This window comes from Ricinus communis, chromosome 3, assembly GCF_019578655.1.
Source record: "Ricinus communis isolate WT05 ecotype wild-type chromosome 3, ASM1957865v1, whole genome shotgun sequence".
NCBI classification, from domain to species: domain Eukaryota; kingdom Viridiplantae; phylum Streptophyta; class Magnoliopsida; order Malpighiales; family Euphorbiaceae; genus Ricinus; species Ricinus communis.
Window position 1 is genome coordinate 18955126 of NC_063258.1, and position 11426 is coordinate 18966551.

Genomic DNA, 11426 nt, shown 5'->3' on the forward strand with positions numbered 1-11426 from the left:
CATGTTGCTTTCAATTAATCCCATAGTGAGTGAGCGATTTTTGGTGTTTGGAAGGCATATAATAAAGTATATTAGGCCAGAGTGTTATTAGGTATGCGCACACGAGTTTTTCCTTATTTTTGTTAAGGAATCATGGGAATGCAATTGATAATCTTAACCAGTGGCATTGGAGCATTACATGATGATCAAGCAATATGATATGCAAATCGAGGTGCATAAGAGAGAAACCATATTGCTTTCGATTAATATAAGTGGGAATGCAAACATTTTGATCTTTGGGACACATGTAATAGTGTAATTTGAGTCAGAGTTGATTAGGCAAGCCCACATGAATTTTCCTTTATTTTCATTAAGTTGGCTCATAAAATTTGGGATTACCAGAGTTGTTGGCCACTTAACTCATCTCTAGTTCTTGATTTGACTTTGGTTTATTCATCTTTCTTTATTTATTTATTCATATTTAGCTTCTTGTTTCTTCTTCTTATGGAATGAGGGCTTTCGCACTATGAAAACCGCATGCAACTTTAGTGCTTCATTGACCTAATGGAACATCTACACCAAAGAGGAAACAATGGGCATCCTTTATTTAGTTATTTAGGAATATATCCGGATTGATTTAGTCATATCTTTATTGATTAGGATTGACTAAATCAATCAAGCTTCTTATTTTATTATTTTGGAAGTCTTTTATTATTTCCTTTTACAATAGACTTTTATTATTCCCTAATTAAGCATAGTTCCTTATTTTATTATTTAGGAAAACATCTATTTAGGATATACTTTAGTTTATTCCTAATTCATTTATTTTCTTTATACAAATAGAAAATTAAGTTAAATCTTTTATCTATTTAAACCCTATGTAGCAGAATGGCACAAGGGATTGATCATTGTTGAAATAAAATTATTGTGAGTTTATTCTTGCTTGGTTATTTGGAAGAACTTCAAAATTATCAAGAACTTGTTCTTGTGGCATTCAAACAAAGACTTATCACTCACCTTCTACCTTTCTTGAGTGTGACGTCAACCGTTATTCTTATATGAAGGTTCGAGATATAAGTTATCTTTGAGTCAATGTCATCAAAGATCATATTTGGCTTTCTTGGGATTCTAATTCCGATTCCGCGTGTTGGGTCTTTTCAGAAGTTGCCAAGGTTCACATTAGTTGAATGAAAGTATGTGGAAGTAATAGTCAGAGGTACTGATCCAATGCTTGAACAAAAGCGAAGAAAGAAAATTAGTTGATCGAGTACAAGCACCGTTGGGGTCTCCATCATTCCTTGTTCCTTTAGGCACGAGGACTCCAAATGACACAAGGATTGGTGTAAGGAATCATGGGAATACAATTGTGAAGCTTGACCTGTGGCATTGAGGCATGACTTAATGATCAAGCAGGATGAGACCTAAATCCACACGCGTAAGGGAGATTTCATGTTGCTTTTGATTAATGCAAGTGGGAATGCACATGTTTAATGTTTGGCATGCATGTAATGAAGTAGTTTGGGTCGCAGTGGTATTAGGTATCCCATATAAATTTTCCTTTGTTTTTGTTAAGCCAGCTCATAAGATTTTGGACTAAGGGAGAATAAAGAACTTGATTATTACACTTAGCCGTATCGAAGAGAATAACAAACTTGTAATTTATTTCCTTATTGAATCCATAATCCTATCTATGTTCTCATTTTGTTTGATTCTTTTGTGTCTCTTTTGGAGGAAAGAGGAAATGATATGAATCAAGGCACGATGAAATATCTCGATTCAGGATTTGCTGCATTAGGGTCTCCATCATTTCTTATTCCTCAAGGCACGAGGACTGCTGATGACATAAGGATTGGCGTAAGGAATCATGGGAAATGCAATTTAGAAGCTTAACCGGGGGCATTGAGGCATGAATTGATGATCAAGCAGGAGGTGACGTAAATCCACACATAAGTTTTCATGTTTGGGACACATATAATGAAGTAATTTTGCTACATATTATTCTGTATTTTCTTAGTATTTATTGTGTTTTTATTCCAAGATCACTCGTGTTTTATGTCCTTTCGTGTTTCAGGAGATTTTATAGGTCCATCATCAATGCTTGAGCAATTTTAGATCAATTTCGGGAAAAAGCGGATGGATTCAGAAGCGTTTGACCTTAGGTTGAGTTTTGGGAAGTCAACACAGCTCGTGTTGGAGCCCGTGCAAAAATTCTAGGCTGTGTAGCTTAAGCACTTTAAAGCAACACGTTTTTCGAGGGTACCACGCCTTAGAGCACGGCCCGTGTTAGCTAACACGAGCAAGAACACGGCCTTGCTCGATTCAGTTCATTCTATCATTTGGAGGCCAACACGACCCGTATTGAGGGGCACAGGCTAGAACACGCCCGTATTTGCGTAATGTATAAACGAGCCAAAAAGAGGAGAGGGAGTTCGAGTTGGAGTTTGGGGATTCTAACTCTTCATCTTCCTTCCTCGATTCATGATTTTGGGATTTCGGATTGAAGATTGAAGAAGAGTATTAGAGCTAATCAAGAGGCAATTTTGGAGATCAACTGCAGTATAGATCAAGGCTTTGAACTGTTCATCCAATTCTAAAAAAAGGGTGTATATGTTTCAATTTCTTTACTCTTTCATTGTAATTGAATTTCTATTTTTTTTATACATGAACATGTGTAGCTAGATTGATTGAACCCATTGGGGCTCCTTACTATGTTGGCTTAGTACTGAATTGTTAGGATTGTTTGAGTTCCTTTCTATATTCTTTTTGCAATTAATAATTAAATTCAGTTTTCTTTACATTGAATGTGTTGATTATTGTTCATAGAATTCTTTTAGTAATTGAAAAATTCTAATTGAGTTTGGAAATTTAATTACAAGATCAGGTTAATTTTCACTTAGAGATAAGGTTAATTAATTTACCCGATTAAGAATTAACAAAGCCTAATAGAGGCGGATTAAAGCTTAAGGCTAACTTAATAATCAATCATTAGGAAGAGATTCCAACTTTAGGTTCTTAGGTTTAGGAATTCGGTTGTCTCGAGAAGAAAACCAAATTCAGTTAAAAATCCATCCACGGGTAGCATAATTAGACTCAACAATCTGTTATTTCTTGTTTGATTGCCAACTAGTCTAGGTCCCCTTTGGGTTTGCTTTCTTATCTTGATTGTTCTATTTACTCGTTCATTCTTGCATTCCATTTAGAACTTAGCTTTTAGTCATTAGTAAATCTAGAAACTATCTATCATTAATTTTAGACTAGATAACAAAGAATGAAGTAGTAACTCTAGGATTTCACTTTCCCATAGGATACGATATTTTAATACTTGCCGTTGTGCTAGACTACATCGATAGGTTTACTGCCTTAGTTGTAGTTGCATATGCAGCGCACTAAGGTCCACACAAATTTCACCTTGTTTTCATTAGGCTGGCTCATAAAATTTGGAACAATGAATGTTGTTGACCAGTCAACTTCTCTCCAATTCTTGATTTATCTTTCTTTATTTATTTATTCATATTTAGCTTGTAGTTTCTTCTTCTTATGGAATGAGAGCCTTCGCACTATGAAAATGCATGCAACTAAATATTTGAGGCTATTAAGCATACTATTTTAGTCTTCTACAATGTAGAAAATCAAGTTATGGGTTCTATCAATAACTTTGCAGACTAATGAAGACTCGAGCTAGAGAACCTATACTTATCGCCTATGTCCTTTCTTTCTTTTGTGTTCTTTATCTATCATTATCTTTAAATCATTTTGATTCAATCCTTACGTATGCCATATGGAAGAGAACAAAGAACTAATGATTTCTTTCATTATTAGATCTGAAATCCTAGCTATGTTTTCATTATGTTTGTTTCTTTTTTTTATCTCTTTCGAGAGATAAATTCATGCACGTAAGGGAGTAATCATATTATTTTCAATTAATCCAAGCATAATATAAACAGGAATGCAAGTGCTTTGATGTTTGGGATGGATATAATAAAGTAATTTGGATTGGAGTGTTATTAGGTAGGCCCACGCTAATTTCCCTTTATTTTTGTTAAGCTGGCTCATAAAATTTTGGATTACGAGAGTTGTTGACTAGTCAACTCCTCTCTCGTTCTTGATTTGGCTTCAGTTTATTCATCTCTCTTTATTTATTTTCATTATATTTAGCTTCTAGTTTCTTCTTCTTATGGAATGAAGGCTTTCGAACTATAAAAACTGCATGCAACCGAATACTTGATGCTTTTCAATTTTCTACCTTGTGGGAAATCAAATTATGGATTCTTTCAAGAACTTTGCAGACTTATCAAGACTTGCTCAAGTCCTTTCTTTCTTTTGTGTTCTTTGTCTACCTTTGTGTTTATAAACATTCTATTTGAACCTTACGCTTAGCTGTATAGAAAAGAATAAAAAACTTGTGATTTCTTTCCTTATCGAATCTGAAATCTTACCTATGTTCTCATTTTGTTCGTTTCATTTGTACCTCAATGTCTAGTATGATGGTTTGGTCTTATTTGGAGAGAATAAATACGGTTGTTGAGTGAAAGTGTGTGGAAGCGGCAATCATAGATACCAATCTAATGCTTAGACGAATGCAAAGAAAGAAAATTAGTTAATCAATTATTGATATCATTCTCTGAATGATCGCAAATGAATCTTTTGGAGGAAAGAGGGAACAATGAGAATCGAGGCACGAGCAAATATTCTGATTCAGGATTTGCACCATTAGGATCTCCATTATTCCTTATTCATGTAGCCACAACGACACATGATGACACAAGGATTGGCATAAGGAATCATGGAAACTCAGTTGATAAGCTTAATCGGTGGCATTAGGGCTTAGCTTTAAGTTCAAGCAAGACGAGATGTAAATCCATGCACGCAAGGGATAAATCATAATATTATCAATGAATCCAAATGTAATATAATTAGGAACGCGAGCTTTTTGATCTTTGGGATGTATATAATTAAGTAATTTGGTTTGGAGTGTTATTAGGTAGGCCACATGAATTTCCCATTGCTTTCGTTAAGCTAGTTCATACAATTTGGGATCTCCATCATTCATTGTTCCTCAAGGCACGAGGACTCCTAACAACACAAGGATTACTGTAAAGACTGGCTAACCACTCTCGTAATCCCAAATTTTATGAGCCAGCTTAACAAAAAAAAAGGAAAAATTCGAATGGGTCTACCTAATAACACTCCGATCTAAATTAGTTCATAATATGCATCCCAAATATCATAATGCTCAAGTTCCCGCTTGTATTACGCTTGGATTAATAAAAGACAACATGATTTCTCCTTTATATGCATGGATTTATGTCTTGTCCTACTTGATTATCAAGCTAAGACAATTGCCACCGATCAAGCTTGTTAATTGCAATCCCATGATTCCTTACGTCAATCCTTGTGTCATCAGGAGTCCTCATGCCTGAAGGAATAGGGAATGATGGAGATCCCAATGATGTAAATCCTGATTCAAAATATTTGGGTGTGCCTCGATTCACGTTGTTCCCTCTTTCCTATAAAAGATTCCCCCGTGATGATTCGAAAAATGATATCGATACACGATCAACTAATTTTTTTTCACACTCGTCGAAGTATTAGATTAGTGCCTATGATTCCCGCTTCCATGCGCATTTACTCATGTTTATGCTTCCTAAATAAAACCTAACCATCATAATAGATAGAGATTAGAAAGACAGACACAAAAGAAATAAACAAATTAGAATATATGTAGGATTTCATATCCGATAAGAAAAGAAATCACAATTTCTTTGCTCTCTTCTATACGGCTAAGCATAAGGATCAAATCGAATTGATTTAAGCACAAAGGTAGACAAAGAAAACAAGAGAAACAAAGGGCGTGAGGGATAAGTCATTGCTCACTAGCACGAGTGTTGATAATTCCATAAAGTTCTTGAAAGAACCCATAATTTGATTTCCCGCAAGGTAGAAAACTGAAATAATATGCTCATTAGCCTCAAGTATTTGGTAGCATGCAGTTTTTATAGTGCGAAAGTCCTCGTTCCATAAGAAGAAGAAACTACAAGCTAAATCTAAATAAATAAATAAAGCAAAGTCAAACCAAGAACCGAATAAGAGTTGACTGGTCAACAACTCTCGTAGTCCTAAATTTTATGAGTCAGCTTAATAAAAATAAGGAAAAATTTACATGGGCCTCCCTAATAAGTCGCCGACCCAACTTACTTTATTATATGTGTCCCAAACATCAAAACGCGCATATTCCCACTTGGATTAATCGAAAGCAACATGGTTTCTCCCTTACACTCATGGATTTGGGTCTTATCATGCTTGATCATCAAATCACCACCCAATGTCATAGGTCAAGCTTGTCAATTGCGTTCCCATGATTCCTTACCCCAATCTGTGTGTCATCAAATGTCCTCGTGCCTAGAAGAACAAGGAGTGATGGAGATTCCAATGGTGCAAATCCTGAGTCAAAGTATTTAGTCGTGCTCAATTGATGAGAACCCATGTAGCACAAGGAATTTTACTCCGACAAGAAATTCTGAGGATGCAAATCCTACTTCCTCAAAGAATCCTATTTCAAACAAGGAGTCCTAATTCTACTAGGGATCCTAGTCCAACAAGGAGTTCTGATGATATTAGGAGTTCAAATGACGAAACAAATCCTATTTCCACTAGGAATCCTATTTCCACTAGGAATCCTAATTCAACTAGGAGTCCTAGTCAGATTCAAAGTCTAAGTAAGATTAGGCTTAATCAAACTAATGGGCCTCAAGATAGTCTTATCAACTTAATCCAACAAATGGAGGCATGAACAAGTCAACATAAGCCTAAAATAAACAAGTCAAGCTATTTGGAGTCCAATACTCAAGAATGGATTGTATATCACTTATTACTTAAACCCAGTTATCATGTTTAGGTATGCCCACATGATTCTTTCCTTATTCTTCTTATTCTAGCTCAGAAAATTTAGGATTGCGAGAGTTGTTGACTAGTCAATTCCTTTTTGTCTAGTATAATGGTTTGATTTTACTTAGGGAGCATAAACACCACTATTGAGAAAAAGAGCATGGAAGCAGCAATTGTAGGCACCGATCCAATACTTGGACGAATGTGAAGAAAGAAAATTAGTTGATCCGGTGTTGATTTCATTCTCCAAATTATCATAGACAAATGTTCTAGAGGAAAGAGGGAACAACGAGAATCAAGACACGCCCCAATATTCCGATGACACAAGGAATGGCACAAGGAATCATAGAAAACCAATTGACAAGCTTGACCAATAACATTGGGGCTGACTTGATTATCTAGCAAGATGAGACACAAATCCATATGCGTAAAGTAGAAATCATGTTGCTTTTGATTAATCCAAGCGAGAATGCGCATGTTACAATGTTTGGGATGCATATAGTGATGTAATTTGGGCCGAAGTGTTATTAGATATGCCCATCGAATTATTCCTTGATATCGTTAAGCTGGATCATAAAATTTGGGTCTACGAGAGTTATTGACCAATCAACTCCTCTTTGGTTCTTGATTTGACTAGAGTTTATTCATTACTCTTTATTTATTCATTCATATTTAGCTTCTAGTTTCTTCTTCTTATGGAATAAGGGCTTACGCACTATAAAAATCGCATGCAACTGAATACTTGAGCCTAGTGAGCCTATTATTTTACTTTTCTACCTTTTGGAAAATTAAGTTATGGTTTCTTTCAAGAACTTTTGTAGAATTATCAAGACTCGTGCTAGCGAACATAGACTTATCGCTCACATCCTTCCTTTCTTTTGTGTTCTTTATATACCCTTTTGTTTAAAACAATTCGATTTGATCCTTTCGATTAGCCATATAAAAGAGAATAAAGCACTTATGATTTCTTACCTTATCGAGACCGAATCCTACATATGTTCTCATTTTGTTCGTTTCTTTTATGCCACTCTTTCTAATCTATGTATAGTTTGATGGTTTAGTTTTATTTGGTGAGCATACATGAGTGTTGAACTAAGTTTGTAAAATACCAAGCCTTTCACTTGATAAATTCACCAAAGTTCATAAAGAGCAAAAGAAGAGAATTAACTCGAAAATAATCAATATTGAACAACTCATTTTACATAGCTTTTATAGGCCTTAAAAAACCTAGTTCTATAATGATAAGGAAACAAATAATAATAAAACTAGGAGTAGAACTCCTAAACTAAAAGGATAACTTAAAACAAGACTCCTAACTATTAAAAGACTTCTTTAAACAAACAAAAACTACTAAAATTCGTCCAACCCAAGCGCATATAATAAACATGACAATTAGGCTTAGATAACATGTGATATGCGGCCCATTCTTGAGTATTGGACTCCAAATAGCTTGACTTTTTTATTTTAGAGTTATCTTGACTTGTTCATACCTCTATATGTTAGATTAAATTGATAAGAGTATCTTAAGGTCCATTGTTTTGTTTAAGCCCAATCTCACTTGGACTTTGAATCTAACTAGGATTCCTAGTTGGATTAGGATTCCTAGTGAAAATAAGATGCCTTTTGTCGCCTGAACTCCTAATTTCATCAGGACTCCTTGCTGGATTAGGATTCCTAATGGAATTAGTATTTCTTATTAAAGTACGATTCCTTGAACAAGTAGGATTTCCATCATTAGGATTCCTTATTGAAGTAGGATTCCTTGTGCTACATGGGTTCTTATCAATAAGCACCGATCTAATGCTTGTACAAACATGAAGAAAGATAATTAGTTGATTGAGTATTAGTATTATTCTTCTAATGACCGTGGATGAATCTTTTATAGGAAAGAAGGAACAACAAGAGTTGAGGTACACACAAATATTTTGATTCAAGATTTACACCATTAGGATCTCCATCATTTCTTATTACTCTAGGCCTAATGACTGTTAATGATACAAGGATTGGCATAAGGAATCATCGAAACTTAATTAACAAGCTTGACCGGTAGCATTGGGGCTTAGCTTCGTGATCAAGTAGGGTGAGATGTAAATCCACACTCGTACACTCCAAAAGAAGATGATCAATCTACTTGAATATTTCTTAAGCCTGCATTCTAGACAAGAACACAAAGACAAAAGCAAAACAACTTTTAGGCTTAACAACCAATTATCATTCAAATTCAACTTAATTCTATACATTAAAATTTGTACTAGCCTTAGATAGGCCTTAACTAATAAGGATTTACATCCCATCTAGGATAAAGGTAACTTCCCCAAGTAAAAGAAATAACTAAAACAAAGTGCTAATTAGGTTAAAGTACTTATCACTCATACACTCATATTCTTCCTTTCTTTTGTATTCTTTGTCTATCCTTGTGATTAAATCAACTCGATTTAATCCTTAAGCTTAGTCATATGGAATAGAACAAAAAACTTGTGATTTCTTTCCTTAATGAATTGATCAATATGAATAACGAGAGTGGATGGTTGACCGCTCCCCCCCCTTATCTTGGAGTGGTCTTTCTTTCTTCTCAAGTAGTGTAGCTGAGCAAACCTTTTCGGAAATGGTTAGGAATGTCATATCACAATTACTCCCTTGTGAGTAAGATCTATTCGATATGCAATTGGTCCATGGAATCATATGAATTTCTAAAGAGATTCTAGAAAGCCAAGACATGCACGACCTCATAAAAGAATGAGAGCTGTTGAGAGGTTCCATATTGTCAAGCCAGCAAAAGCAAACCTGAGAGTTTGGCGGCACGAGATCAAAATCCTATATATGTTCTTATTTTATTCATATCTTTTGTGGCTCTTTTTCTAACCTCTGTCTAGTATGATGGTTTGGTTTTATTTGGGGAGCATAAATATGAGTGTTGAGTGAAAGTGCGTAGAAGCAACAATCATATGAAGTGATCCAATGCTTAGACAAATGCGAAGATTCTTTGAATGATCGTAAATGAATCTTCTAGAGGAAAGAGAGAACAATAAGAATCGAGGCATGCCCAATATTCCAATTCAGGATTTGTACCATTGGAATCTCTATCATTCCTTGTTCCTCTAGGCACGAAGACATTTGATGACACAAGGATTGGCGTAAGGAATCATGGGAACTCAATTGATAAGCTTGACTGGTGGCATTGGGGCTTAGCTTGATGACCAAGCAAGAAGAGACGTAAATCCACTCGCATAAGGGAGAAATCATGTTATTTTTTTTTAATTAAAGCGTAATACAAGCGGCAATTCGAGTATTTTGATGTTTGGGACACATATAATGAAGTAATTTGAGTCGGAGTATTATTAGATAGGTCCACATGAATTTCCCTTTGTTTTTGTTAAGTTGTCTCATAGAATTTGGGACTATAAGAGTTGTTGACCAGTCAACTACTCTCTCATACTACAAAATTCGCATGCAACTAAATACTTGAGGGTAGTGAGCATATTATTTGAATTTTCTACCTTGCAGAAAATCAAGGTATAGGTTCTTTCAGTAACTTTGCCGACTTATCAAGACTCATTCTAGCGAACATAGACTTATCGCTAACGTCCTTCATTTCTTTTATGTTCTTTGCTGACCCTTGCGTTTAAGTCAATTTGATTTGATCATTTCGCTTCACCGTATGGAAGAGAGTAAAGAACTTGTGGTTTCTTTCCTTATCATATCTGAAATCCCACCTATGTTCTCATTTTGTTCATTTTCTACTCTATCTAATCTCTATCTAGTTTGATGGTTTGGTTTTATTTGGTGAGCATAAATACGAGTGTTAATTGAAAGCGCATGGAAGTGGCAATCATAGGCACCGATATAGTGCTTGGACAAATGTGAAGGAAGAAACTAGTTTATCAAGTATTGATATTATTCTCAGCATGAGTGCGAAAAAATCTTTTGGAGGAAAGAGTTAACGCAGAGCGTGAGGCACGCCCCCAATATTCCAAATCGGGATTTGCACCATTTGAATCTCCATCATTCCATGTTCCTTTAGGTATGAGGACTCCTGGTGACAGAAGGTGATATGACCCTAGACAATCTATTGAATAGAACCAATATCAATCCATTTTAAAGATCTATCAAGAACAAGATAAAAGATACGCAACTAAGAATTCACAATAATCTATTATAAAAACCCTTAGCTATTAATGAACAATCACCAAAGTTGCAATGTTCAAAACAATAAGTATTTGCAAGAACTTACAAAGAGAAAACTCTCAAGCATCAAATTGTAATCAAAGTTAAAGTCTTACAAGATTATAACCTTTAAGTATTTATAGTGTAAACAAACTAATGAATGTTGTGCCAAATGCAAGGGGCGGCCCAGACTTAAAATTAATCTATTAAACATAACTAGAGGCCCAAACTAAATAAGTAATGAAAAAGGCCCAAAGAAATAGAGTTTTAAGGTAATAAAGCACTCAAGGGCTAAAATACATAAGAAGTTAAATAAGGAGTAATCTTGGTGCAAAGGGAAATTAATAAGGAGTCAAGCTTCTTGAAGCCCATTCTCATTAACTTGATTCATCAAGACA